Source organism: Phacochoerus africanus, chromosome 1, assembly GCF_016906955.1.
Source record: "Phacochoerus africanus isolate WHEZ1 chromosome 1, ROS_Pafr_v1, whole genome shotgun sequence".
In the NCBI taxonomy this organism is placed as follows: Eukaryota; Metazoa; Chordata; class Mammalia; order Artiodactyla; family Suidae; genus Phacochoerus; species Phacochoerus africanus.
In genome coordinates, this window is record NC_062544.1 from 224,220,493 (window position 1) to 224,247,966 (window position 27,474).

General features: G+C 36.8%; 1 pseudogene; it reads right to left on the minus strand.

Moving 5' to 3' along the window:
• Window positions 1-489: 489 nt before the first annotated feature.
• Window positions 490-20,914, minus strand: LOC125111073 (small ubiquitin-related modifier 2-like; annotated as a pseudogene).
• Between the last annotated feature and the right edge of the window lie 6,560 nt (window positions 20,915-27,474).

Sequence of the window (27,474 nt, forward strand, 5' to 3'; positions counted from 1 at the left end):
ATCCCTTTTTAAAGGCAGAGTCCTCTACATGCAAAAAAAGGTATAATATTGTCCTTAGTTTTACAGTGATAAATGAAAAACATTAATATTCTCCAGTTGAACAAAGCATGCAAAGATTTTTGTTGTATTTTTAATTACACAGCGAGTGCAGAATAACCTACTGGAATATAAAGATAAGAGCTGAATAAACATGCCACTGGTGGAGAAAGGGAAGTATTTTCACAGAATTGGTATTTTCCCCCATCCTATCCACATTTGATATTGAACAAAGTATGCCATTTAGGTTTTTTTTTTTTAAATGCAGTATTCTCAAGTATGTACACCAGTAACTTTATGTACAGTAAAGAACTAGGGAAGAGGAAAATGAAAGAATAGAGAAAACTGTACTGCATTAGTGAGGATGTAATAGGACCAAACTGGGTTTTCTAATTGAGAATGACTTCATGGTCTGGAGGAACAAGTTCCAGAGTGAAGTAGCAGGTTCTCCTCTTAGTAAATACTTCCTATCTGCTGTCAGAATACATCGATTGCATCTTCATCTTTTATTTCCGACTCTGCTGGTGTGTCTGTTTCATTGATTGGCTGACTATCAGTTTGGAATCAGATTTTCCTCCTTGACAAACTCTTGTCATTCACAGTAGGCTTTCATTAGTTTACTAAGTGCTGTATGTCTCTTAATCTTAAATTGCACCACAGAACCATCCCTGCCATCTTCAGATTAGTTTGATTATTGTTCTCAGCCTTAACTCCTTCCTTGGGCTTTTCTTTGACAAGTGCTGAATTCTTCTCAGCTGCTGTTTCACAAAAGAGGTAGGAAGCCTTTACTTAAGGAGCATGCAAGTAGCAACAGGTGTGCTGTTGATCTGTCTTCAAGGATACTTATTTTCTTTTTTGATTCCAGTCTGCTATTAAATCCATCTAATGAACTCTTCATTTATGATATTGATTTTTTTCTGAAACTTTCAATAGATTTTTGTTTAATATAGTATTCATAGCTCTACTAAAATTCCCCAGCTCTTCATTAATGTTGCCTACTTTTTCTACTAGATCTATAGATTTTTAATTTTTAATTATTTTATTTTTTTAAATCTCTGACTGATAATTCCACGTCTGGACCATCTCTGGGTCTGCCTTCTTCATATATTCCCCCATGACCGTGACCTACATTTTCTTGCTTCTTTGTCATAAATTTTATGTCATTAAAAACATGTTGTATAAAATCAGTAGAAGTGGATGTAAATATTTATTTCTAGAAAAAAAATCAAGAGTGGAGCGCTCAAGAAATTTGATCTCTGAGATATGTTTGAACTTTGTTTCAACTTTAGTTTGACCACAGGCTTTTCTTTTTTGTCTTTTTAAGGCTGCACCTGGGGCATATGGAGGTTCCCAGGCCAGGGGTGGAAACAAAGCTGTAGCTGCTAGTCTACACAGCCACAGCAACACAGGATCTGAGCCGTGTCTGCAACCTACACCACAGGTTATGGCAATGCCAACCCACTGAGCAAGGCCAGGGATTGAACCCAAGGCCTGATGGATACTACTCAGGTTTGCTAACCACTGAGCCATGATGGAAACTCCACTAGTCTGGTTTGTTAACCACTGATCCACACTGGGAACTCCGGTTTTTCATGTTTTGAAAGTGGAATTAGAATTTATCTCTGATAGGCTTAGGATTTGAGCACTAGTTTGATCCATAGACCTCTATCCTTCTCTGCCCAACTACTAGATTTAAAACATGAAGATTTCCTAGTTCTTGCAGCTTGGCTTCCAACTCTTTGTGTTTCTGGGGGGTTTTCTTTGTTCTTCTTCAGTCCTGCTGTGCTCAGGAAGATCTTTCCTCCAAGGATTCCTCAGAACAGGCTCTCCCGGAACATTTGTTTGTCTCCCAGCTCCTAGAAGCTGAAATCCTGAGTTGAAATCCTTCAAATCTATCCTGGCAGCCCACACCCAAGCCTTAACATTTTGCTAAAGATTCTGCTAATTTCCTATTTATGGGGAAAATTTTTTTCCTGCTAGTCAGCCAGGGAATAGAGCAGCTTTGTATGTTTTCTCTCCTATGAAGTGTTTATCACCGGAGTTCAGTTTATTTAGAGATTCTTTGAAATGCCACTTTCTGAGGGTTCAGTAAAACAAATTTTGTACCTCAGTTGGTTGGTTTTGTTTGTTATGGTGAGAGTTAAATGCTTTTATAACTTCCTGCTTCATAATTGGAGGTGGAACCATCACTCAGTACATTTGTTGATGGAATGAAGGGAAGCAGGAGACCAGTCTCATGTGTTAAGTTTTCAAATTCCCGGTCTGTTTCTAATTTGCTCCTTGTTATATTCTTGAGCAAGTTTTTTTTTTTTTTAACTTCTCTGTTTTCTCAGATGTGAAAAGAGTATAATAATGATGCCTAGATTATAAAATTTTCAGAGGATTAAATGGTTATTATATGTAAAGTACTGAGGATGATGCCTGAAACAGTGAAAATTATACAAGTGCTTGTTATTTTTTATTTTGAATAGGACTTTTGTTCAGAAAGCATAGGATGTTTAAAAAGAAACCTCAGCAAGATGGAGAGAAGATCAAGGTAATTACCCACCCCCCACTTTGTAGAGGATAGTATTAAAAACCACTATCAATTATTTAAACAAAAGTTGTTTCCGTAAATAGTCTTTAATCAATCTGAATAATGCTTTCTAGTTGCTGGTGAGTTAAATGCTTCATCAGTGGAATTAGGTACTTAGTTGAGTGGGGGAGAAAATATGTTGTTATAGAAATTAAAATAATTGAAGGGTTAAACAGCCCCTCTGGCTTTGAGATATATATCATCATTGCTGGTCTGTATACCTCCTGGAGTTGATGAAATGCTCTAGAGAGCAATGCATAGCTGATACTCTTACCTTTCCTTATGCCATCCCTCAGGCAGTACTGTCTGACCATGCCAAGTTCTAGCTCCTGAGATGCTCTGTAAATGAAAGAAGCTGCAGAAACCAAATGGAGCATTGTTTTTGCCTCTAGTTTTTCCATCTTAGTTTCTCTTAAGTCTCTCTCTCTCCAGAATCTATTTCTTATTAACATTGTGGCAGTTATCTTCTCTCTTTCCCTCTCCTTTCTTCTATTTCAAGTCAAAATAACAATCATCATCATCATCAATAATTTCTTAAAAAGATGAGTACATTGTACTATCTAATACAATATTGTCTTAATCATTCAGGACCCCAAAAGTGCAAAAAAAATTACAAATTGAAAGAAGTACTTAAAAATTAAAAACAAAAACAAAAGCCCCAAACGTTAGAGTTATCTAAGTCAGGTCTAGCCTGTCAGAATTGCAGTCTGGAAAAACTGTGGCTGTGATCCACAAACTCTTGCAATTCCTGACGTTCATAGCTCTTTTTTTCTTAGGTCTTCTCAGGCTGTCCTGGGTCTTTACAGTTATTAAAAATATGATCAGCTGCAAGGTTATCATGCGTAGTACTATTGGGAATACTGAACTGCAGTATTTATCTCTCAGCCTCATTCTTCTCTACCACCATCTCTCCCTCCATTTCTCTCTCTCTCACTCACACATGCACACACTCACAAAGACACACAAGCTGAAGATAGTGCAATATTATCTGTTCTGATGCACTGTCAAGATCCATGACTGCTAGTTCAGGTAGGTATTTTTAGCTAAGAGCCTCTTCCAACATAAAGAACTTATATGTATGTCTTTCTCCATTCCTAATGAATTTGTCAAGAAACAAAGTTTCTTTTCAGGATAGAGTATGAACATGTTCTGAAGGGAAAATTGAAAGTGGGCAACCTGTACTCCTCCCATCTGTTCCTATGCACCCTGCTAGGTCAGCAACCACTGTTGGTCACACAGTCTGGTCCACCTGCCCCACTGATGGGTAGTTTACTCTTTGCCTTGTTTTCAAGGCTGATATTCTCTGAGCCAGGTAGGCAGGCAGCTGCAGAGGACAGGAATACAACCCTCTAATCCCATAGATAATTGTGGAAGGCAGCTGAGTTCAGGAGCCCCACCTGTTAATGAGCTGCCAATTATTTATATGCTTATAAATCATCTTCTAAACACTAACAAGCACTAATAAGCCTTGGCTGCCAGTTACCATGGTTAACTGACCAGTCCCAAAAGAGAAGGAGGCTACTGACATGTGGACTCTGGGTCAATGGTCCAGTGTCTCCTGGGACTGATAGTTTCACTCCTTCATGTGAAACTGTTCTGTCCAAGTACAAACTAAAATCATGTGAAGAAGGCATTATGAAATGTCTGCTTCCCCCATCTCAGCCCAGAGTGTCTAAAGTTTGTCCAACTCATCATGAACTAAAGGAACAAACTGCTCCAACTTGTTAAGTTGCACTTCCTTGTACAGCTATACAGCTGGTCTACCCAGGCCACCTGCTGTCACATTTTGCTCCCCAAAGCTTCCTGGGCTTCTAGGCTCCACCAGTCTGAAGATGTTTTCCTAATACATTCAGCTTGCTGTTACAAGTAGATGAGTGATAAACTCCTTATAGGATGCTAAGTGATATTAAGTGAGGTGCAAGGGATGGTTTCAGATGAAAAAGAACATATTTCTGCTCCCAGCAAACTGGAAAGCCATTTTCTCTCTTCATTTAAAAGCAAAGTGAGAGGGTAACCACCCATGACCCCAAACTTTTTATAGTAGAGAGAAAAAACCACCTTCTGCCTGTAACTGGTTTCCCAAACTAGATATATACAACAATTGGTATCAGGTATGCTATGATAGCTCAAAGAAGCTGATGATTACAGGACATTCATGAACAATGACCAAATCAAGCAATAGAGATATATGATTGGAATCATTTTGCTATGACTGGACCGGAAATACCTTTTACCATGACTTCTAAAAGATGCTAGTTTTCAATTGAAAGTTGAATTGTTGATACCTTCAAGAAGTTCCTCACCCTTCAGCAGGTGTTCAAATTGACATCTGCTGCCTGTTGTAGGGCCAAGAGCATGAGCTTTAGATGAGGATTTATTAGAATCACTACCATTTAAGTGCTTTGCCTTGACAGGAGGATAGAGGAAATAATGTACTCTTTGTAAATCTTTAGATTTTGATGAAAATTATAGCATTAGTGGGGATATATTACCCCCTCTACCTTGTGATATTTTCTGATCTCTGCATACATTTATATTGTGGAAGGGGTAGGGGTTCAGAGACTGCATGAAATTTAATACATCTGAATGTTTTGTTATCTAATTGGATATATGCACATGTTACCTTTTAATTATGCATAAGTCAGTACTAGGGAATTTGCCTTCTCCTGCCATTGTTTTTTTTTTTAAGAAGTATAACATCAAAGACTTTTATTTTGAAAAAGGTATTTTCTACCATTTTCGGTGCATTCATCTTTAATTTTCCAGTAGTTTTTTTTTTTTTTTAAAAATTCAGCTCATTTAAACTAAATCAAAAACCGTTCACTCATTTCTCCCACACTCTCCCACCTCTGGCAACCGCCAGTCTCTTCCCTATAAGTTTGGAGATAAGATTCCTTATATAAGAGAGATCCTACAGTATTTGTCTTTCTCTGCCTAATTTCACTTAGCTTATTGACGAGTTTCATATGTATTGTTGCAAGTGACAAATTTTCATTCTTTTTTATGGATGAATAACATTCTATTGTAATAAGTACCACAGTTTTTTTGTTCATTCATTGATGCAATGATGGACACTTAGGTTGTTTCCATATCTTGGCTATTTTAAGTAATGCTGAAATGAACATGAGAGTGCATATATCTTTTTTTAAATTTGTGTTTTCATTTTCTTAGATAAATACTCAAACTTGGAATTTCTGGGTCATATCATAGTCTATTTTTAATTTTTTTCAAGATGCTTCCATACTCTTTTACATAGCAACTACACGAATTTATATTCCCATCAACATTACACAAGGGTTACCAACACTTGTTATTCCTAGTCTTCTTGACAACATCCATTCTAACAAGTGTGAGGTGGTTACTTTTTGTGGCTTTGATTTGCATTTAACTAATGATTAATTATGTAGAGCATCTTTTCATGTATCTGTTGGCCATATATATATATGCCTTCTTTGGAAAAATGTCTGTTCAGATCTTTTGTCCATTCTCAATTGGATTTTTTTTTTTTTTGCTGTTAAGTTTTATGTGTTCTTTATGTATTTTGGATATTAACCTCTTATCAGATATATGATTTGCAAATATTTTCTGTGATTCTGTAAGTTATTTTTTCATTTTGTTGATAGTTTCCTTTGCTGTGTGGAAGCATTTTTAGTTTGATGTAGTCTCACTTGTTTATTTTCACTTTTATTGCTTTTGCTTTTGATTACTTTTTAAATAAGTTTTATTGAGGTATAGTTCATTTAAAAGGTTGTGACAAACCATTATCACAACCATTATCAATGGTTAAACCATTATCATATCCATTTTCTCTCAGATTCTTTCCCCACATAGATTATCACACAATACCAGATAGAGTTCTCTGTACTATACAACAGGTCCCCGTTTGGCCAATCATTCCATATACCACATTGTACATATGCCAATCCCAAACTCCCAAACCATCCCTCCCGCACAACCTGTCCCCTTTGCATTTGGTAACCATAAGTTTTTCAAAGTCTGTGAGTCTGTTTCTCTTCTGCAAAAAAAGTTCATTTGTATCCTTTTTTTTTTTTACATTCCACATATGATATCATATGATGTATGTCTTTCACTGTATGACTGACTTCACTTGGTGTGATAGTTTCTAGGTCCATCCAGGTTGCTGCAAATGACATTATTTCATTTCTTATGGCTGAATAATATTCCATTGTATATATATCCATCTTCTTTATCCATTCTTCTCTTGATGAAAATTTAGGTTGCTTCTATGTCTTGTAAATATTGCTGTTGTAATTAGTGCTGTAGTGAACTTTGGGGTGCATGTATCTTTTCAAATTATGGTTTTCTCTGGATAGATGCCCAGGAGTAGGATTTCTGGATCATATGGTAGTTCTATTTTTAGTTTTTTGAGGAACCTCCATACTGTTTTCTGTAGTGGTTGCACCAGTGTACATTCCCACCAACAGTGTAAGAGGATTCCCTTTTCTGCTCACCCTCTCAAGTATTTATTATTTGTAGACTTTTTGATGATGGCCTTTCTGGCTGGCATAAGATGGTACCTCATAGTAGTTTTGATTTGCATTTCCCCAATAATTAGTGGTGTTGAGCATATTTTCATGTGTTTTTTGACCATCCGTATGTCTTTGGAGAAATGTCTACTTAGATCTTCTGCCCTTTTTTTATTGGGTTGTTTGTTTGATATTGAGCTGCAGGAGGTATTTGTATATTTTGGGAGATTAATCCCTTGTCAGTTGCTTCATTTGCAAATTTCCCATTCTGCACATTGTCTTTTTGTTTTGTTTATAATTTCCTTTGCTGTGCAAAACTTTTAAGTTTAATTAGATCCTGTTTGTTCATTTTTATTTTTATTGTCATTACTCTAGTAGGTGAATCTGAGAAGATGTTGCTGCAGTTTATATTGGAGAGTGTTTGGCCTGTGTTTTCCTCTAAAAGTTTTATAGTATCTAGTCTTACATTTAGGTCTTTAATCCATTTTGAGTTTAAACTCAAAATTGTTATTTTTTATGTAGAGTATCTGCTTTATTTGGCTCTTACCAGTTCTTCTTCTTGTTTCCTATGCTTACTAGTTTGAATACTTAGGAATTCAAATCTTTACAAAGGGGAAAAATTAAGGTCAAAGGCTTGGGTAGCATATTACATAGGGTTGTCCCCAAAATGATTTCATGAGAAGAGTGACTATGTGAATAAAGACCCAATGGACTAGAAAATGTAGGATTGATGAAAGGTCTGGAGGGGATCAGTTGTGGTGAAAACCTTGTCAAAATTTAAAGGCTGCCAAAATGCCTAGATGAAAGGGTGATCAACCATGTGGATTGTAGAGAAAAGTTTATGAAGGAACTTACGGCCCTTTGGTCTTGCTTCAGCAGGTTGGTGGTGAAGTTCACAAGGTGAAGGAGTAATTTGTAAGCTCATGCATGACTGACTTAATAAGAAACCAAGTCATTTTAAATGTCAAGGGACAGCAGACTAATCTCCCATGCACATGGGATTTAATACCCACTTCCCAATCCTTCTCTTCTATTGGAGTGGTCAAGTAGAAAGAGTTGAGAATGTGAATCAGAACCTCAGTCCTGCTTATGCTTCTGCATAGCTCTGAGCCATTGGGCACATTGGTTTTCATTTTTGGCTCTTAATTTTTGTACTCCTTTTGTGTACTTCATAAGGATACACAAGTTTACACCAATGTAATTAATGTGTAAATCTATGAAAGCTTAATGTCTCTAAATATTGTCACTATGGCAGATGATAATATTACTAGTGATATTTATGGCCTCTTTTTTTTTTGGCAGTGGACGGCTACCTTCCGAATTGATGAGAAAACAAAATCAAATAAAATAAACAGAGAAACTAAGACTACTCTAGACACAATTGTAAAGTCCTGAAAGAAGACAGGGAGATGGGCTAATTTGAAAAAGAGATTAAGTAGATGCCAACAGGATGGAGAGGAATTAGAAGATTGGGACATAGAGTGGCAAAAAAGATTCTTATATAGATGAAAGTTCTGGAGACCTGGTTCTAACTCTGGCTCTGTCACTAACTGAGTGATCCGAAACAAACTACTGAATCTCTATCCCCTAACAAAAATACCTTTTATCAAATGAAATTGAATGTGAAACCTGTGTATAAAGGCAGCTTCTAGTCTTGTTTCTTTTGTTGAAATCTTTCTTGGCATTCTCTTTACTCCCACTCCACACTGTGGCCTTGGGTCACCTGTTTTAAAATCCAATAATATAGACGATCCTTGTTTGAAAACCAGGGAACTGGATAGCATCTAATGGTCTTTCTAATAGTATCATTTTTGCTTTTGAGGTTCAAACACTCTTAGAGAAGTTTGAATTCCCTTGAGAAGGGAATTAAAATGGATGTTAAAAATCAAGTCTGATGGAAAAGGTAGCCGATTGTTGACTAAGCTTATTATTGATTGACTGGATTAAAAACAAACATCTAGAAACAGCATTCACCATAAAAAAGAAAGATGAGTTCATGGGGAAGTAATGTCCCCCAAATCAATACTATTCTAAGAAACAGTTGAGTAGGAAGAGGAAATGTGATAATACTGTATGAAAATAACTTGGGTCAGAAGACTGAACTTGAAATTATTCCTTGAAATCCAATGCAGTCTGATCAAGTGTGCAACCCAGAGGGACAAAGCACCCCAACACATCTCAGCGAAAGGTTGTTATGGATTTTATTTCTGCTAGTTCTTATTCACTCAGACTACTTTGTTCCATTCTATGTATTTTCCCCAATAATTCAGTGAAGGTTATATAGTGAAATATTGAATGCAGTGGCCCACTCCTAATGGGGGGGATCTTGGCAGACCTCTGACCCTGCTCATTCAATTTTTTGCAATACCAAGTAAAGGAAGCTTAGGGGCTAGGGAGGGAGGGAGACCCCTGCCTTTCCAATGAAGTCATCATTCTCTACCAAAGATTTTTGCGAAATGCTAATCAACAGTGCTTTTATTTAAAAAAAATTCACAAATTCTTTTTTGAGTTTCAGAATAGGAGTGCTATTATTTGTGGTTTTAAAGTTTTTTGGAAGATCCTGAACATTTCACTTTTTATTTAAGGCTGAAATTTCAATTTCCAAGTTTGAATTACCCCAGTGGTCTGTAAATGCACTGTCAGATGGGCTACAGATTTGAGAGAAGAAATGGATAAATGCAGCTTTGAGTGGAAAAACACATTTATATGATAGTCTCCTGACAGCTCTCATCTGTATATTGTTGATACAGTAAGAAGCCCGTAAATTTGATGTTAAAACAGTTTTTATATTGAAAGGAATTTTATATATTCTGAATTTTAAAAGTCTATTAATACAAATGTTTCAAGTTTATATAGCACCCACTTCTGTTGGTTTCCAGATCAAAAGCCCTCACTAAGGGTTGTAAATCAGACATTTGGCTGAAATTTCACTTGGTATGCCTGATGATCTTGAAGAGTCAGCTTATTTTATGGCTAATATCTAAAGGAGCAAATGATGAGTAAGAAGAACTGGCATTCTAATTTTTTCAACTCCTTCCTGACTAAGGAGTTTAAGGCCTCACATCTAGTTACTTCCCTTTTTTTTTTTTTTTTCTGTGCTCACCCTTTTCTCTTCTCCCTTTGACTTTCCTAAATCTCTTTGTATGTGTGTGTGTGTGTGTGTACATGCATGTGTGTGGGCGTTCATACATATGTGTGGTATGAAGAGGTGTTGTACAAGAAGAGAATAGAAAACTAGGCTTAGAGATTTGAGGAGAAAATAGAAGGAAGCATTTCCATTCTACTTTCTACTATTTAAGCTCTGAGCCAGACCAGAACTGAGCCAGACCCTAAAATGAATGTTTAATGTGGATGCATAAGTGATGTTGTACCTCACTAATCTAGAAAGAAAATAGGTGAGTAGTATGTGTGGAGTGTGTGTGATAAGTCTGTGCAGAAGAATTGTGGCCCATAAGATTGTATATGTGGTCCCCTAATATGACTGTTGCTGGTTGGTTGCTTGCTTGTTAGAGTCAGTGCAAGCCTTCTGTGATTGACTCCTGTGTATCTCTGTAGGTTTCCTACAAATAGCCTCCTTCTAGATATACTGAACAGCCTGTGGTACCATTTGGGTAGACCAATGGTAGGCCTTCCTTCCACTCCTTCCTTTTCTTAATTAAAAAAAAAATTAGCTCCAGCATCCCCTTAACCATAAAGCTTTTCTTAAAATTATCTTCCCTGTTCAGAAGCCTTGAGAACAATTAATGAGTCCCACCTTTGTGTCTTCACTCTTCCTCCTACAAATGTCTATTCCAGCATCTCAGATTTCCAGTATGTTAATGTGTTGGTTTGAATGATATTTCCTATTCTACTAAACTATGAGTGTAGGCATGGATAAACAATGAGATTCTGCTGTATAGCACTGGGAACTATATCTAGTCACTTATGGTGGAGCACAATGGAGGATAACATGAGAAAAAGAATGTATATATGTATGTGTCATTGGGTCACTTTGCTGTACAGTAGAAAATTGACAGAACACTGTAAGCCAACTATAATGGAAAAAATAAAAATCATTTAAAAACAAAAAATAAAAAAATAAATAATCTATGAGTATAGGAGTATATCTAAGTCTTCCTTATATCTCCAGCATCTGGCAAAGTATATGGCACCTGTATACATACATATATACATACATGCATATACACACACATATGTATGTATTATATATGACATATAATATAGTACTATTAGTGTATTATATATACACACATACATATGCTCAAACACACAATATTGTGAGAAATCTCTGTCTTGCAGAAGTCTCAGAGCATCTAGTTGCTTGCTGATTAATTGGGCACTGCCCTTGATTTGCTGGGAATTTTAGGATTGGCTGGCTGTCAAGAATACTGCTGAGAGTATAAAGCAGGGAGAGGAGAGAAGACTTTTTATGGAAGGACAGAACTTATGGCTGGACCACTGAGTCTAGAGGATGAAGGAATGGAAGTACAAACCATGCTCACATCCTTCCTCTGCCGAGATGATGTTAGGAATGAGGCAAGTCTGACATTCTAGAAGGGGATTTAGAAGAGGATTGAGCTGCCTGGGGCTGATTACAGCAGTGTAAATAAAATGAAGCTGTGGTGACTTTCATGGTTTAAAAACATTAACTTTATGGATTTATTTTCCTAAGGCCTTTTAGCAGATTCTGACTTAATTCAGCAAAAATATCTGCTTGGCTCCAAACTGATGGACATCTGCTAATTTTTCTAACCACTTTAATCATTTTGGGGACTCTGAGAACCTCTCCAAATCTCCTCCTTCTCACTAAAGCCTCAAGTCTTCAAAGTCTATGCCAATTTTAATAAAGGTCTAGAAGGATTACCTTATGTTCCCAATTTAGTATTCCTATTTAATATTCCATTCTTAGTCTCACTTAATATTTCAAAATGCAGAATGGGAATCCTTGAATTTCCACGAGCCAATGACTTATGGAACAAAAATTGGAAATTCAATCTAAGATCACACATAAGCAAAAAGCAATTTGTGTGTATGTCTGCCTTACTGACTACAGCATAATGTTCTTGAGGACAAGGACTTTGTCTTTTTAAAAATCCCCCCACCCCCAGCACTTAGCATAGTATCTGACTCTTTTTTGTTCCTTTTATGAAAAGTACATATTTAGGGTTAGTTTACTGTTTTCATCTTCAAACACTCCTGAATAAGAGCTTGGGAACTGAAAGCTAAATGCAAAATTAAGAACAACAACGGCAAAAACAATGTTTTCAGTACATATATCAGATAATTTTAAAACATTCAGCTCCCTTTTTTTATAGTCTAGTGTGAGATATGTGGCAAAGGGGGTAGATAATGGGAAAAAAATGAGATAGTCCTAAAACAATAAGAAGTACAAAGAAGGGACATTTTAGGAATAAAAACTAAACTGAATATGAGTCAGAAGAATGGGGTGGGTGGGAGAGAATGTAGAAACAGACAAAAGACTAAGACAGAGATGAAATTATATGTTAAAACAGGGCAAACTGCGAGTGATCCCCTAATTTCCCATGATCAAAATCTGGCATATTTCACCTTGGAGAGGTGTGGACATATAGTTTAAAATGAATGAACTTCCAGAATCAGTCACTGATTGGCTGGCTTTTCTTTCTCTTGTCCTCAAAGGTCTCATTCACATATTCCAAAAGTGTAGCCTTCTCCAAATAATCCATTTACAGTTTTAAAATAGATATGATAGTTTAGATATTCCCCAGTAGCAACTCTCCAGGCTAGTGAACAGATCATTAACTGAAGCGTCACCCACTTAAGATGAGGCCTGAATTTCAGGTTATCTCTGATAGCTTTAACAGAAAAGCTATAAATGTATGTGAAATGTCTTCACACAGAAGGTTTCAATAGGTTATGAGAAGTTACATGAGCAGTTTCTTCAGGATAAGACTTAAGGGAAATATAATTGCCAGTTTGTTTCTGTTTTTCAAGAACGTGATCCATTTCATTTAGGTTATCAAATTTGTGGGCATTACTTCTGAAAAAAAATTCATGGACTACTCCCAAGGTTCTACAAAATATTTATTGAAGTTAAGTCTTTATATTTGAGTAAAATGAAGTGCAATATGATGCCTACAGTAACAGTGTAATTCTTAGTTAATTAATCTGAAGACTAAGGTTTTTGCTCAATTATTCTAAATTAAATTGAGCCATTTCTACACTCCTCTCTGGAGCACTTAACTATCATCAAGCACTGCTCTAGGCACCATGCATTCCAAGGCACGGTGGACTTAAGGCGTTCACTTAAGGAGTTCATGATACAGTGATAGTAGTTCATAATCTACTCCAATGAAGTCAACAGTAGTACCTACAAAGAACTCTGGTGTGTTTGACAGTTGCGCTACACAAATGATTCAGATGCTTTCCAGGAGGATAAAATAATAGACACTGCCTGAGATGGAACATAAAGGCAAGAAGAGATATTGTTTGAACTGGGTCTTGATTAAGAAGTAAGAGTTTACTGCATAAAGAAAAGTTGGAGGCAGGGAGTGGGGCAAGTGGACAGGGATATTCTACCCAAGGAAACAGACTAAACAAAAGAACACATACTTACATATATATCCTTATACACACATTCATATATGTTCACCTTTGCTTGACTTTCAGCATATTTCAGAGTTTTGAATCGAGAATAAGACGAAATGTGTTCTCATCCAAGCTCTGCTAGGATCTATTGTATGACCTGAGCAAGACATTTAAAGTATCTGGATCTAAGTTATTCCATTTGTAAAATGAAAGGGCTAGATTTCATGCTGGTTATTGCCCCCATCCAGTAGGGAAAAAAAGGGAGGTATAACTAAACTTATTTGATCTAAATTCATGATTTAGGGGATATAAGAATAGTTTGTAAGAAATGATCTAAGCTAGCCTACTTTAGTTTCATATTAAAATAAAACATTTTAGATTCTCATCAATAGGAAAAAATTGAAAATTAGATATCTTTGTTTTGAATTGCTTTACTATTTGATAATGCAGAAATCTTAGACTATATATTTGACATTTTTCTTTTAAAATTAAGGTCTTTTTTCCTCAAAATTCAGGTAAGAAAAGGCACTGCTAAGAGTTGGGAAGTTGACACTTAGTACATTATAACACTCTTGTCTGGCTCTGCCTAGGCAAGTGGAGATGATAAAGAATCAGTGTTGTACACAGCCCCAAGTTCCAGGTGACAGAAAGAATTGAATGGCTAGAAATACAGTGAGGATGTACCAGATCTCATGCTCATATCTGAATATCTGTAGGATTTGCATTTGTCAAATATGAAAACTTGAGCTCAGAAGCCATGTATAATACCAAAGATAGCACCAGACATATCATCCTTCCTTCTGTAAATATCTTTCTAAGACTTGGATCTCAAGGTATTGATCTTTCGTTCTCTGGTACCTCATTTGCCCCATCTGGAGGCAACTGAGCACAACTGAGATGCAGACCTTAAACTTAAATTGTGGCAATCATATAGTTAGGTTTTAGAGGAATTAATAATGAATTACTAGACAAAAATCTAACTGGTTAAGTCACCAGCTGTCCAGTTTGGGATATATTTGTGTTGGACACATTTTTGCATGTGTGCCTCTATGTGTGTGTGGGTGTTTAATATTCCACAGCTTTTCAAATTGGATTTAAAATGTTTCTTGAAAAAAAATGATAATTTAGTGCTGATTACCAAAGGTAATTTTTTTCATTCTTGAAATGCTTGAATAACATCAGAATCTCAAACCATATTTGAACATTGGAGTAACTATTATAAAATGGCATTTTAGGGAATAGATTCCATTTCAGTTGTTTACAAGAAAAGACATCAAACATGTATTTAAGCCATTCCCTTCACAAAGGTCCATCATCTGCTAATGATGAAGTTAGGGCCTGTGATGTTAGAATTTCTCTGGGGAACATGGAAGTCCCATTATACATGTAGCAATCATCTCTCTATTCATCTGTTGATGAATCTTTCTAATCATCTGTTGAATTAGTGGCAGGCCTAATGGAACTCTGGATCAGACAGAAAGGAACATTTGGAGAGGAGACCACCCCTCTCCTTCAGGGTGTTTATCACCTTGCTGCATATATGGGAACGTCCTACACTTTGTCTACCCTGAGTTCTCTTTATCCTTTGATATTGATCCAAACCACTTAGCAATGGATACAGGCAGCACTCTCCTTCTATTTAAAGCTCTTGAGTAGCTATTATTATTTTTATGTTTATAATCTTAATACCTGCCATTTGTAATATTTTTCTTTTGAAGAGCTCTCTGGAGTGCAGTGGGGTGTCTAGTGAAGACAAATGAATGTGAAAGCACTTTATGCTCAACAGATGAAAAGAGAGTCCTCTGGATCCTGTGTTTTCCAGGAACAACTTGCCTTGCTCTTCCTTGTGGTCTTGCCCCAATATGGCAAACCTTACCCAAGATGCAGCTCTTAGACTCTGCTCTTCCTTTTCTTCTCTCACATGCATAAACACATATTTCAATTCTCACCTTTGTCCTAATCACACCCCAATGTGAGTTTCACTACTGGATCCTTTATTAAAGCCCTGCTCCATATTTATAACTATCTTTTGTAAATTTCCTCTTTAATATTTAAACAAATCTAGCATTCCCAACATAAAGCTCATTATTTATTTATCATTAGAAAGACTATTCTATAACTTTATTTGATATTCGAAATGCATTTTGAAAGTACAGATTTTTTTAATGGCCTGGCCCCAGTTAGAAATAGATCAGAATAAAGAAAGATATAAGATCAAGGGCAAAGGGTTGTGATGAATGATCAAGTTCAGTGAGGATAGAATATGCTGGCATATTTCAGACTCTCTAAGAATTTGAAGATGAGATCTAGTGTTAACCAGTTAAAAATAGGGTTAAAATTAATAGAAATTTAAGACAATCAAGCTTTAGTGAATAAGGTGCACTTTGGCCCAGGTGTTACATATATTTTTGTTCTAAAGTGCATATCACATTTTTAGAGTGGACATTAGAGGATAATTAATACTGTTTTATTTATGAGTAATTATAAACACGAGCATCACCACCAAAAGGATAATATGGTTTCCTTTTGGAATGTTTCCTTACTTAATTATGCACATCTGGGAAAGTCTGATTGAGCTGATGCAGCCAAATCCATTAAGGCGAACACTCCCTTTAGCAGCAGTAGCTAAGTGGCAGGCCTGATGATTAGGAGGGTTTAGTGCCCCCGCCCACCCTTGTCCCCAGCACATTCCACTCTGGTTTTTCAACTCCGTGATCTCTATCAATCATGATTTCCAGAAACTCAGGCAGATTTTATAGGTCTCATCTCTAACCTCTCATCTATTTCATATATCCAATTACTCAACAACTCTTTTTGACTCTTTCTTTATATCTCTTATATTCATCCTTCTCCACCCTCATGGAAAGATCATAACCTCTCAAGCTCGAGTTACTGAGACATCTGACTGGGCCCTCCATTTTATACAGCTGCTACACCAAATACCACCTTCAAAAACTTGCCCCCCAAGATAAAACGCTCCTATTTTACTAATGCATTGAGTTTAAATTTCCCCTTTCTTGTTTTTCAAGATCTTTATAATCCAGCTCTTCCCTCCTCATCTAAGTGAGTTTCCTACTACTCCCCAGCATGGATCCTCTCTGGTTGGAGGCACTTTCTTCCCTGCCCCATTGCTTTGTTCCATAATGTTGGCTCCTAACTTGGCATTTATCCTTTAATGGCCTTCCTGAACTTAACCCTACACTCATTTCCAGCTGTTAACATCCGAAATATCTTTAAGGGCTCCCATCTCCAAATCTTCTTCTCTTTTAGGACACAGCTCAATTACCATCGTTTCAGAAATCCTTCATTCCAGTCTGAATTATGTGGGTTCCTTTATGCAGACATTGTACCACAGGAGTACTTGCACATTTCTTACTTATTGTTATTGCTTAGCTGTTTGTAACTCTTTCCAGCCTGTTCACTCTTTGAAAGCAGGAATTTTACCCTTTGCTTCTTTGTGACCTTAGTGCATAGTATTCTTGGCTGAAACATAGAAGGTTGAAGTGATCTCCTTATATTTGAACTTCTTTGCATTTATGGCACTTTTCTGAAAATTTCAGACTTCATTATATACCACTTTTGAGTCATTCACATATCCATTTATTGTTGTTTTCCCAACAAGGTTGAAAATTTCTTGTTACAGAAGGATCTTATCATGGTGACCATGCTGAATGGTTCCCACAGATCTTTCAGAGGATGCAGTTACATGGTAGGAGATCAGTAAATTCTTATTTAATTAAGTAAGCAAATGCTATTACTAATAATATTACAAGCCAAAAAAAAATGTAACCCAAATTGGTAGAGAAGCAAAGAAGTTGTGAATTATTACATAGTATCATTCCTTAAAAGCAAGGTGATAATTTTTGTCCCAAGGAAAATTTTACTCAATTGCTATGTACATTAAAACAAGTAGCAGCATTAGATTGTATCATACCAGCTATTTTAAGAGATAATTGATCACTTTACAAGTTTCTGATTATTTCCTTATACATTTTCTTCTCTCATTGCCTATGTTGGCTCACATTCCCTCTTGTTCACTTAGGGTTATCATAATCCAAATCTTTACATCTGCTTATCATTTTCTCTACCCTCCTACCTATCAAAACTGCATGGCCCTTATTTCCAAGCTAGGTATTTCCTCGATCAAAGCTCTACCTGTAACCTATTTTTCCCGAAACAGCGAATATTACTGGTATCAGCTCATTATCTTTGCTTCCAAACATCAAAAAAGGCATCTGTAGACACTTACCAACCTGATTCTATCCTAAAATCAATACTCTGTCATGCTTTCTTGCAGTAGAAAAATACAACACTACTGGAAATAAAAAAATTCTAATTTTAATTTTGCTATTGAAAAAAAAGTTGGGAGTTCCCGTTGTGGAGCAGCAGAAACAAATCCGACTAGAAACCATGAGGCAGCAGGTTCCATCCCTGGCCTCGTTCAGTGGGTTAAGGATCTGGCGTTGCCATGAGCTGTGGTGTAGGTCGCAGAAGTGGCTCAGATCCTGCATTTCTGTGGCTGTGGTGTAGGCTAGTGGCTACAGTTCCAATTAGACCCCTAGCCTAGGAACTTCCATATGCCACAGGTGCAGCCCTAAAAAGACAAAAAAAAAAAAAAGTTGTGTGACAATTTTATCTGATAAATTGTTGGATATGGGTATCGGGATATTTACCAAGTATATTAGAAATTGTCTATGTTGTCTATATATATCTATTTTTTAATGGCTGCACCTTCAGCATATAGAAGTTCCAAGGCTAGGGATTGAATCAGAGCTCTGCAGATGTAGGCCTATGCCATAGCCACAGCAGCACTGGATCTTGAGCCACATCTGCAACCTACAACGCATCTTGTGGCAATGCTGGGTCCTTAACCCATTGAGGAATGCCAGGGGTTGAATCTGCATCCTTGCAAAGACAATATCAGGTCCTTAGCCCACTGAGCCACAATGGGAATTCCTATCTATATTTGTTTATGTCAGTATGTGTATATTATATAAAATTTTACTATAGTATTATTTCTCTATTACTCACCAATTTCTATTACCTATATAAAACTTTTTTAATAGGCACAATGTGTTGAGTTGAGGGTCTAAGCTAAGTTTTTTCTCTCTGTGGAGAGATATGATTTAAGGGGTTAAGATCATGTACATTATTTTTTATTGTAATTTTAGATCTCTTAAGGTGCTTTCACAGTTGTTGACCCAAAAGCCTTTATATCTTGCCAGTAAGAAACTGAAGTTATGAAAGTACTGTTCCATTCAAAAATATCTTATCTATATATTTCAACTATAAGAGATTTCCTGGGTTTAGGAAACTCCCCTTGTATAATATCTGTTCAGAGGTTGGAATTTACCAGTCACTTATACACAAGTATAAATTATTTTAATTAGCTTTTCCTTTTGCCAAGAGAGAATGGGAATATCCATTAAGAATGGAGATAACTTTGGACAGTAGGATATCAGGTGACTACCCAGAAAGCTGTAGTAGATTGTTTACAGGAGGAGTATAGAGAAGAAGAAAAGAGTGCCCCCAGAATTTAGTGGGTAAAGAACCCCATTCCAGTCCTTCTGCTGCCACAATCTGTAATACTCTGGCATTCCCCAAAATCATTGTAAGCCTTTCCTGTGGTTCTAGAACCCCAGACTGGGCAGAGCACCAATCTATTCAAACAGCTAATTGAAGATTGGTCTTTGCCTTATTATCTGTTTGTCCAACTGATGTACATTGTTTTGGTTTTGTTTCTCACTTGCTTATAAGTTTAACAGCTGTGGATTGTTCTGATATAGTAGTTATGTATCTAGCTTAGAGAAGTAGGCATTTCTAGTCTAATCTACTTGTGTAAATGTTTCAGCTTTGATGTAAAGGATTAACATCCTGATATTATTAGTCAGACAACATGGTACAATAGAAAGAGCACTTTTGGAGAGTGGTGCTCTCTGTACTAAACTCAATGGTCCTACATAACCATGTAAATTCTGAGTTTCTATATTTCAGCTGTAAAATGGAACTGTGCAAGAAGGTATTCTGAGTCTTTTGTAGCTTTAACATTATGCAATTATTTTGATTACATGTGCTTCCTGATTTTCCTCTAATTTCTCTAATTTCACATGAGAGCTTAATGGCTTAAAGTCTCAAAATGTTTTTCTGACAAGTGGGGTAATAATACCTGTACTGTGTAACTCACGGGTTACAGTAAAAATAAAATATAAAATTATGTCTGTCACTATGCATTGTGAACTCTAAAGTCCCAAGCTTGTGCATAGGAAATTATTATTGGATATTTTTCTTTCTACTATTACTTGGGTTTAAAGAGACCCATGGTAGCTCATTGTGCAACCAGCAGAGGGAGACAAGTTCAGATTATATTTCTTGAAACAGAATCAGTTAACTGCTGTGTGTACATGTTTTTAAAAATCAAAATGACATTCATATTATTGGAAAATATGTCATATGCTCAGTGTTCTATTTACATATTTAACTTACAAAAGTAAATGAGTGAAAGAAAGAGAAAACACAAGGAAAAATATGCAGGGGAGGAACTTTGATTTTGGAACCTAGTTTATTATAGACTAAGAGACTGCCCTCCTTGTGAAGAATGTCATTCCCGTGACAACTTCCTGAGCATGTCCATCTGGAGGTACAGGCTATTTGAGTACCACTTCAGGAACCAATCCAGAATTCTAAAAGTAGAATTTCCAAATTTCCTCCAAAACTAGCTTGATAACTCAACTTTCCATTTTATCAGCCTGGACTTTGAACAACAACAAAAGTAAAAGAATCTTTTGACTTTCCTGTTTCTTCAACTTCCATATCCAATTAGTTGACAAGTTCTATCAGTGCTTCTGTGAGATTCTTCTAAAAGTTTTCACCTTTTTTTCTCTTTCTGCCCTCATTGCCCTGTGGCCTGATTTTATCATCTCTTGCCTGTTCTATTTCAGAAACTATAACTGGTCTTCCTGACTTTGACTTGTCCCAATCCATCTTCCACTCCATTGCCAGTTAGTCATCTTCTTAAAGCACAGATCTGATTGTCATTCACTTACTCAAAGCTTTTAATGGTTCTCTTTTGCATATAGAATAAAGCCATTCTCCTATCATGCCTGTCAAGACCCTCACTGACCCCACCTTACAAAAAACAGTCATTTTTTTTATTCTAACATTTTTTTTCCCATTTCCACCACCACATACTTTCATACAGCTTACCTTTCTCACTAATGTAGAGTCTCTGAGGACGGACTTCATTCCTCATTATTAGAAAGCAATAGTGTGTATATTATCAATAATGTTCTTCCCTTTCTCATCATGTCACTAACAACTTTATTAGTCTCCTAACTAGTTTCTCTCCTTCATCTTCCTTCTGACTTCTAGTTCCCCATTGCCAAAATAATCTCTCTAAGATGTCAGTGTTTCTTCTCACTCCTCCACAATCTAAAGTGGGTTTCTAAGCGTGAGATGATGAGAGTGTGAGTCTTCATTCAGACCATTCAGGATTCTTCCTTACATAGCTTCTCTCTTCAGCATTCTCTCACACCTCTTCCCTGCTACTCAGGTGAATCTTCCTCCACTTCTCTTCTTTGTTCCAGGCTGGCTCCCCTGGCCATTCTTTGCAGAAGATGTTGCTTTTCTCCATCCTACTCTTAAATACCTGCCAAAGGTTACCTAAAATACCATTTTCTCCTTGAAGCCTCTTTCTTGATCAACTTTTCTTTTCTTTTTTTTTTTTTTTTTTTGTCTTTTTTCTATTTCTTGGGCCGCTCCCGCGGCATATGGAGTTTCCCAGGCTAGGGGTCGAATCGGAGCTGTAGCCACTGGCCTACGCCAGAGCCACAGCAACGCGGGATCCGAGCCACGTCTGCAACCTACACCACAGCTCATGGCAACGCCAGCTCCTTAACCCACTGAGCAAGGGCAGGGACTGAACCCGCAACCTCATGGTTCCTAGTCGGATTCATTAACCACTGCGCCACGACGGGAACTCCTTGATCAACTTTTCTGAAACATCATTATGTTTTGATTCTGCTCCCTTATATCTTCGTACACAATTACTTTCTGGTCCATCTTATTCTTTGTTTCATGTGTATTCACCTTACTTCTCCATCTCGCTTGTGAATTCCTGGGTTCCTGAAGATAAACCCTCTGAATTATATTATTTTACAGAATTTCTCAGCACCAAGAGGATTGGGCATATGTGGTGATTAAGTTTGGTCCTGCTTTATAATGGAAAGCAGGTTTAAAGGCCTGCCTTATTATTGTACAATGGTGATGTTTGGTTCCTCTCTAGGAGAGCCTGTCAATGGCATACCCTTCCTTAGATTGCATTGAGGCAAGGTGTCAGTTTTGTGCATTATTATTTCCCTAGAGCTTAGCACAGTACTTGTAATATGGTAGGCCTCAAAAATATCATTTTAATGAATTTTTTTGTGCGTGGTAACATGACTGGTGAGACACATCTTGTAACTCTTCCACCTCTCATAGAGGCAGTGCTCCTGCATTTACTCCTAAAAGCAGGGAGGGCTGAGAATGTGATTTACAGACAGTAAAGGAAGCTACTTTTAAGCAAGCAAACCTCTGGGAAACTCTGAATAATATAATGACCTAACACTAGACTTGCCCTGCAGCTCAATATTGTCAGTAAACTCTTGAGAAAACATATTAGTGTTATTTACATGATTTATAGCCTCAAGATATTTAACTAGGCATTCCATTTAGATTTATCAGGATAGCTATTGCCTGCTAAGTACATATAAATATTAGATATGTAAGAAAATATTTAGTAAAGTTTAACAATTAAATAGCATCTGCTCATCTTGTTAGAGACTTGTTAATCTGTAGCAAAAAACACTTTCTTATACTGACACTTTGTTAACATGTAATAAACATATTAAGGGTTGGCAAAATTTATACCTGAAGAGAAGCGCCTTCTGAGACATGGTTGTTTTCTTTGTATGTTTTTCTGACTAGGTGGTATAAATGACACTCTGTTTGACATTCTTTCAGCTCTTATTTGATGAGTGGGAGCATCCTGCAAGGGGACACCATTATTGAGAGAATGTTAGTGTCTGGAAAACATTGATCACTTGTGATAGAATATGGCCTGTTTGGGCAGGGTCTTCTTATCATGAGCAATACTAGTTAGCTCAAACTTCTCTCCATTTTTTTGCTACCCTGAAATCCCAGCCAGTTGCTACTGGATGACTAAGATTTCCTTTTATTTGTCTCTTTTCTTCACCATTGTCCTTCTACAGCCCATCCTCCATATGGTATTAGAACAGTCTTTCTAAAATATGCATCAGATCATGCCAATCCCTTGTTTAAAAACTTTTACTAACCAATCAAGTTACTAGAATAAAAATCTAAATTTCTTACCCTGGAATCTCTCTTTTTTTTGACCCTTCCTCAATTTTTAATTTCATTGTCTTTTTCCAACTCCCTCTCACAACCTACATACAAACTGCATTCCAGGTTTATTGTTCCTGGTTTATGATATAATGCATCCCTTTCTCAGGGCCTTTGCATATGCCATTTTTAAAAAAAGTCTGGAAAGTTCTTTTCGCTGATACTGCATGACCGCCTCCTTAAGTTTCAGAGCATTTGTCCCCCTCACCACACCTCCAGGGTATTTTCTCTCTATCACACATATTTTCCTCTGTGGCACTTACTCTACAAAATAACGTTAATATGTATTTACTTGTTTAGTGTCTGTTTCTGCATCAAGGATATAAGTTTCATGAGAATAAAGTCTTGGTGTGTCTTGATTTACTACCATATCAATAAAAGCATATTAAATGAATGTATGCATCATAAATTTACTGGACATGTCTGTATATGGAATTGCACATCTGCCTCCATTCTTGCACATTTCTCCTTGGCCTATTTTCTGATTGTAGGAATCCAAGTCATTACAACAACCACAAATAGAGGATTTAATTGCCTGATTACCTGCTTGTACTAACATCTTGCTATACTGAAAGTCCTGCTACCACCATCTTTCCACATGTTACAGTGCTATTCCCATATGTGAGGGATAGATCAAAAAGAGCAACAGCAATGCAGATGAAGCATTGGAAATTGTCCCTTCCTTGTACATGGTGGCAGTTTGGACAGTCCGAAAAAGAGGAAGGTCTGAGTGCTAGTAAGCATGTGTCTATGAAATAATGGCATCTGTGAGAATAAGCTTGTTGGTGGGGGAGGACCCAAGCGGCTGTTCAAGAGTCTCAGAGATCTTGTGAAAACTTGGACAGGTCCAAGCACTGATACCTACCAAAACAGAATGAGTGAGAAAAGCAGAAGACCAATAGGATAACGGTGAACCACAAAGACCTAAACTAAAAGCAAACCATAAAAGAGCGATTTTTAATTGCACAGAACATGGATTGAATGCTTTACATCACTAAGGGTTCTATAGTAAGGATTTGAACAATTTTTAACTGACTTGAAGCCGATTGATTTTGTTAGGCAATGAGACACATGTGAATGAAGCTATTGTATTCAAAAGAACCACATTCCAAAGGAAATTCACACAGATAGTGCCATGCTTGTGAACATAAACTGAGATACTTGAATATTGTTAAAATTATGATGAAGTCATTGAGAATGTCATAGCAGGAATCCTAAGGAAAAGCATTAGCATTTCTGCATTTCTGGTTTGTATGGAAATGCTAATTCTACTTATGTTAAGTAAAGTACAGGCATGGCATTATTATGATTAAAACTTTACAACTGTAGAAATGTAGAGTGGTATATTAATAATATTATAGACATGTTTAGCATAAAATGCAACCCATGTAGCTAAATTAGTTGTTCAATCCAGGCTGCATCTGGATTTCTTGTGCTCCTATTACCTTACAAAGCTAAACAGAAGAATAAACCTTTCATGCTTCTTAGGGTGCTCACACATTAGCTAGTTTTTGTTTTTCCTACAGCATTTGTCCCTGGAGAGTGCCAGAATCTTCTAAAGGCTTTTTTAGAAAAGCACTGTGTTATTTTAAAGTAGTAGTTAAGATCATCTTACTTGGGTGATGATGCCTGTTTCATATGGCTAACAGCCATACTTGCCTCACAAATAACCTGAAAGAATGTTCACTTTCGCTAGCCTTCTCGGGAGAAGGTATATATGGTAGTTTATAGAAAAATTGCTTGTATAAATTTCAGTAACTCATTTATTATGTCCTACTCTACATTTTTTAGGAGAGCAAGAAGAAGAATTAATATTGGAGTAGATTTGGGGGAGTGGCCATTAGGATGAGATCTATATATATATAAATTATTGGATTTATTAGGACATATTAGGTCTTAGTGAGAGATTACCAAGGGGAGAAAACCAGGAGTCATGAGGGAGTGAAAGAGGGAAGGACTCTGAGAGAACATAAAGTTGAAACAGAAGTTTACATTATAACCACAAATAGATTTATTAACTCTGTTAATGATATTAGCCATGTGAATGGGCTTGGGCATGTAATCATTCCTCTGTTCTTAAAGTCATCAATTATGGAGTGATCTCACTAAGCCAAGGGTTGGGTTAAAACATTGTAGTTGAAGTGCCACCTGGACATACATGATAAATATTAAATTGTTAACTTACATAATAAACTTCGTGATTTTGAAACTGTTCACAAATCCAATCTGAATTTTTAAGCAGTCTAAGGAACTAGAGAGTTTTAAAAATGTAGGCTTTTTTTATGTTTTACTTACAGGGCACATAGTAAGTCAATTTAGTTTAACAAAAGTTGCCAAGAAATGGACTTCATTTAAAATAGCATTTTAAAAAAAGCTTTAATTTCATCATATGATTTTTTCTATGTATATATGTACTTATAATTTTGTCTTCTTAGATAAGTTAGACATAGGAATGTTACAATTCTGATTACAATCCTGATACATCATTTTGTCAGAGTGATTGTGGAGACAAACTCCAGCTCTGATTGATTTGCAACAAATTTCGCACTCCTACTATTTTGATGTGAATTATCATACACCAATGTATGTTAAACTTTATATTTCATCCTAGGACCAGACCAGTCCTACTGGTAACTTGAGTTTACAGGTATAGGTATTAGTCAACAACCATATATAGGCATCTACTGCAAATACTATGCTATCATTCTAACATACTTTATCCTTGCTCAGGAAAAACCTCTTCCTTTCTTCATTCAAAATGTACTCCGCTGATACAAGAGAATTTTCATACTCTTGATGTATTTGATCCTTCCCCTTGGTGTCAGTTTCTCCTTGCAAGGTCACCTACCATCATTAGAGGAAGTACAAGTGCTAGTAGCCCCAGTCCTTTGTGTCTTTCTATTCTTCCCCCTGATGTCAGAGAAACACCGTCAGCCCAAAGAAGTGTTATGTCTGAGCCTTTGTCTAAGGTGACCCCTCATCTCTAAATGCTCAGAAGAATCCTGCCAGGGTTTGTGAAGCTGGCTGGCAGCGGTAGGTGGGGGTAGGTGCTCTTTCCCTGGCACTCTTGGCAGAGAGTTATGTAACCTTCCATCTCCATTTGGCATTTGAAACTCATTTTCCCATCGATATTGGGAACCATAGGATTATGGATTTTGTCGTTCAACCATTTTTTTCTGTGGCAAAAAAATGGGGTTCCGAGTTTTAAACAGCTCAGTTACAAAGTGATGGTAGAACATCATTGGTTTATTATCTGAAACTCTTTATCAGCTTCAATATAGGACAATTTGATCTATATAAATTTAATGTATAGTACAAGTGAAAATAATAGTACGCCACCAATCTTGAGTTTGTGACAATTCAGATTCTAGGCTTTCAAGTATTTTTCTTAAAAAATAAAAGGGGATTTCCTGTGTGGCTCAACAGTAATGAACCCAAATAGTATCCATGAGAACACAGGTTGGATCCCTGGCCTAGCTTAGTGGATTTAAGGATCTGGCCTTGCTGTGAGCTGAGATGTAGTTTGCAGACGCAACTCAGATCTGGCCTTGCTGTGGCTGGGACAGAGGCTGCAGCTCAGATTCAACCCCCATATGTATGGGAACGTAAATATGCTGCAAGTACGGCCCTAAAAAGACAAAACAAAACAAAAGGTCTTCTTTTCCTCACATAATCTGTAGGAGTAAATCTACCTTTTAAGCTAATAAAATGTAGCAGAGAAATTCTTTGAATATTATGGAGGTACAAGGCAGGTGTCAACACAATAACTGCCTCCTTAGGCTTGTACTCTGGTGGAGTTTGATAAGGATTCCTAAAAAATATGCCTTTTTAAAAAATGGCCTTGATTAATCATTTATGTAAATAAGAAGGGTAAACATAATGTGTGTGTGTTGTGTGTGTGCCTGTGTATTTACTCATATGTATGTGGAATACTTAGGAAAGATGTATAAGAACCTCCAAATAGATGAAACAGGTTGCCTAAAGACAGGAATAGAAAGATAGCTACAGTTCATTCTACAACATTCTGTACCACTTGATTTTTGCACTATGTGAATGCCTTAACTATTCAAATAAATGAAATTAAAAGGAAAACAGAAAGGTTTTGGTTGGTGCACACCCATCTCTTATGCAAAACATCAGTACTAAGGGAGATGTCTAATACTTTGTGGCTTTCACATGAGTGACTAACAGTGGAGGCCCCTTATGGCCCTTATCACTTGGCTTGACTCATGGAGTATAAGGAATAACAAATGGTGGTAACCTTCCTTCCATTCACTGGAGTGCTATATGCAGCCTTAGTGTTGCCTGTTAAACGACGCAAATCTCCTTCCTTGCACATGGACATTTTGAGAAGCAAGTGCCAGTAGAAACTTGGGAAGTGTAGCATCGTGATGTTGGAGTTCCTGTCACGGC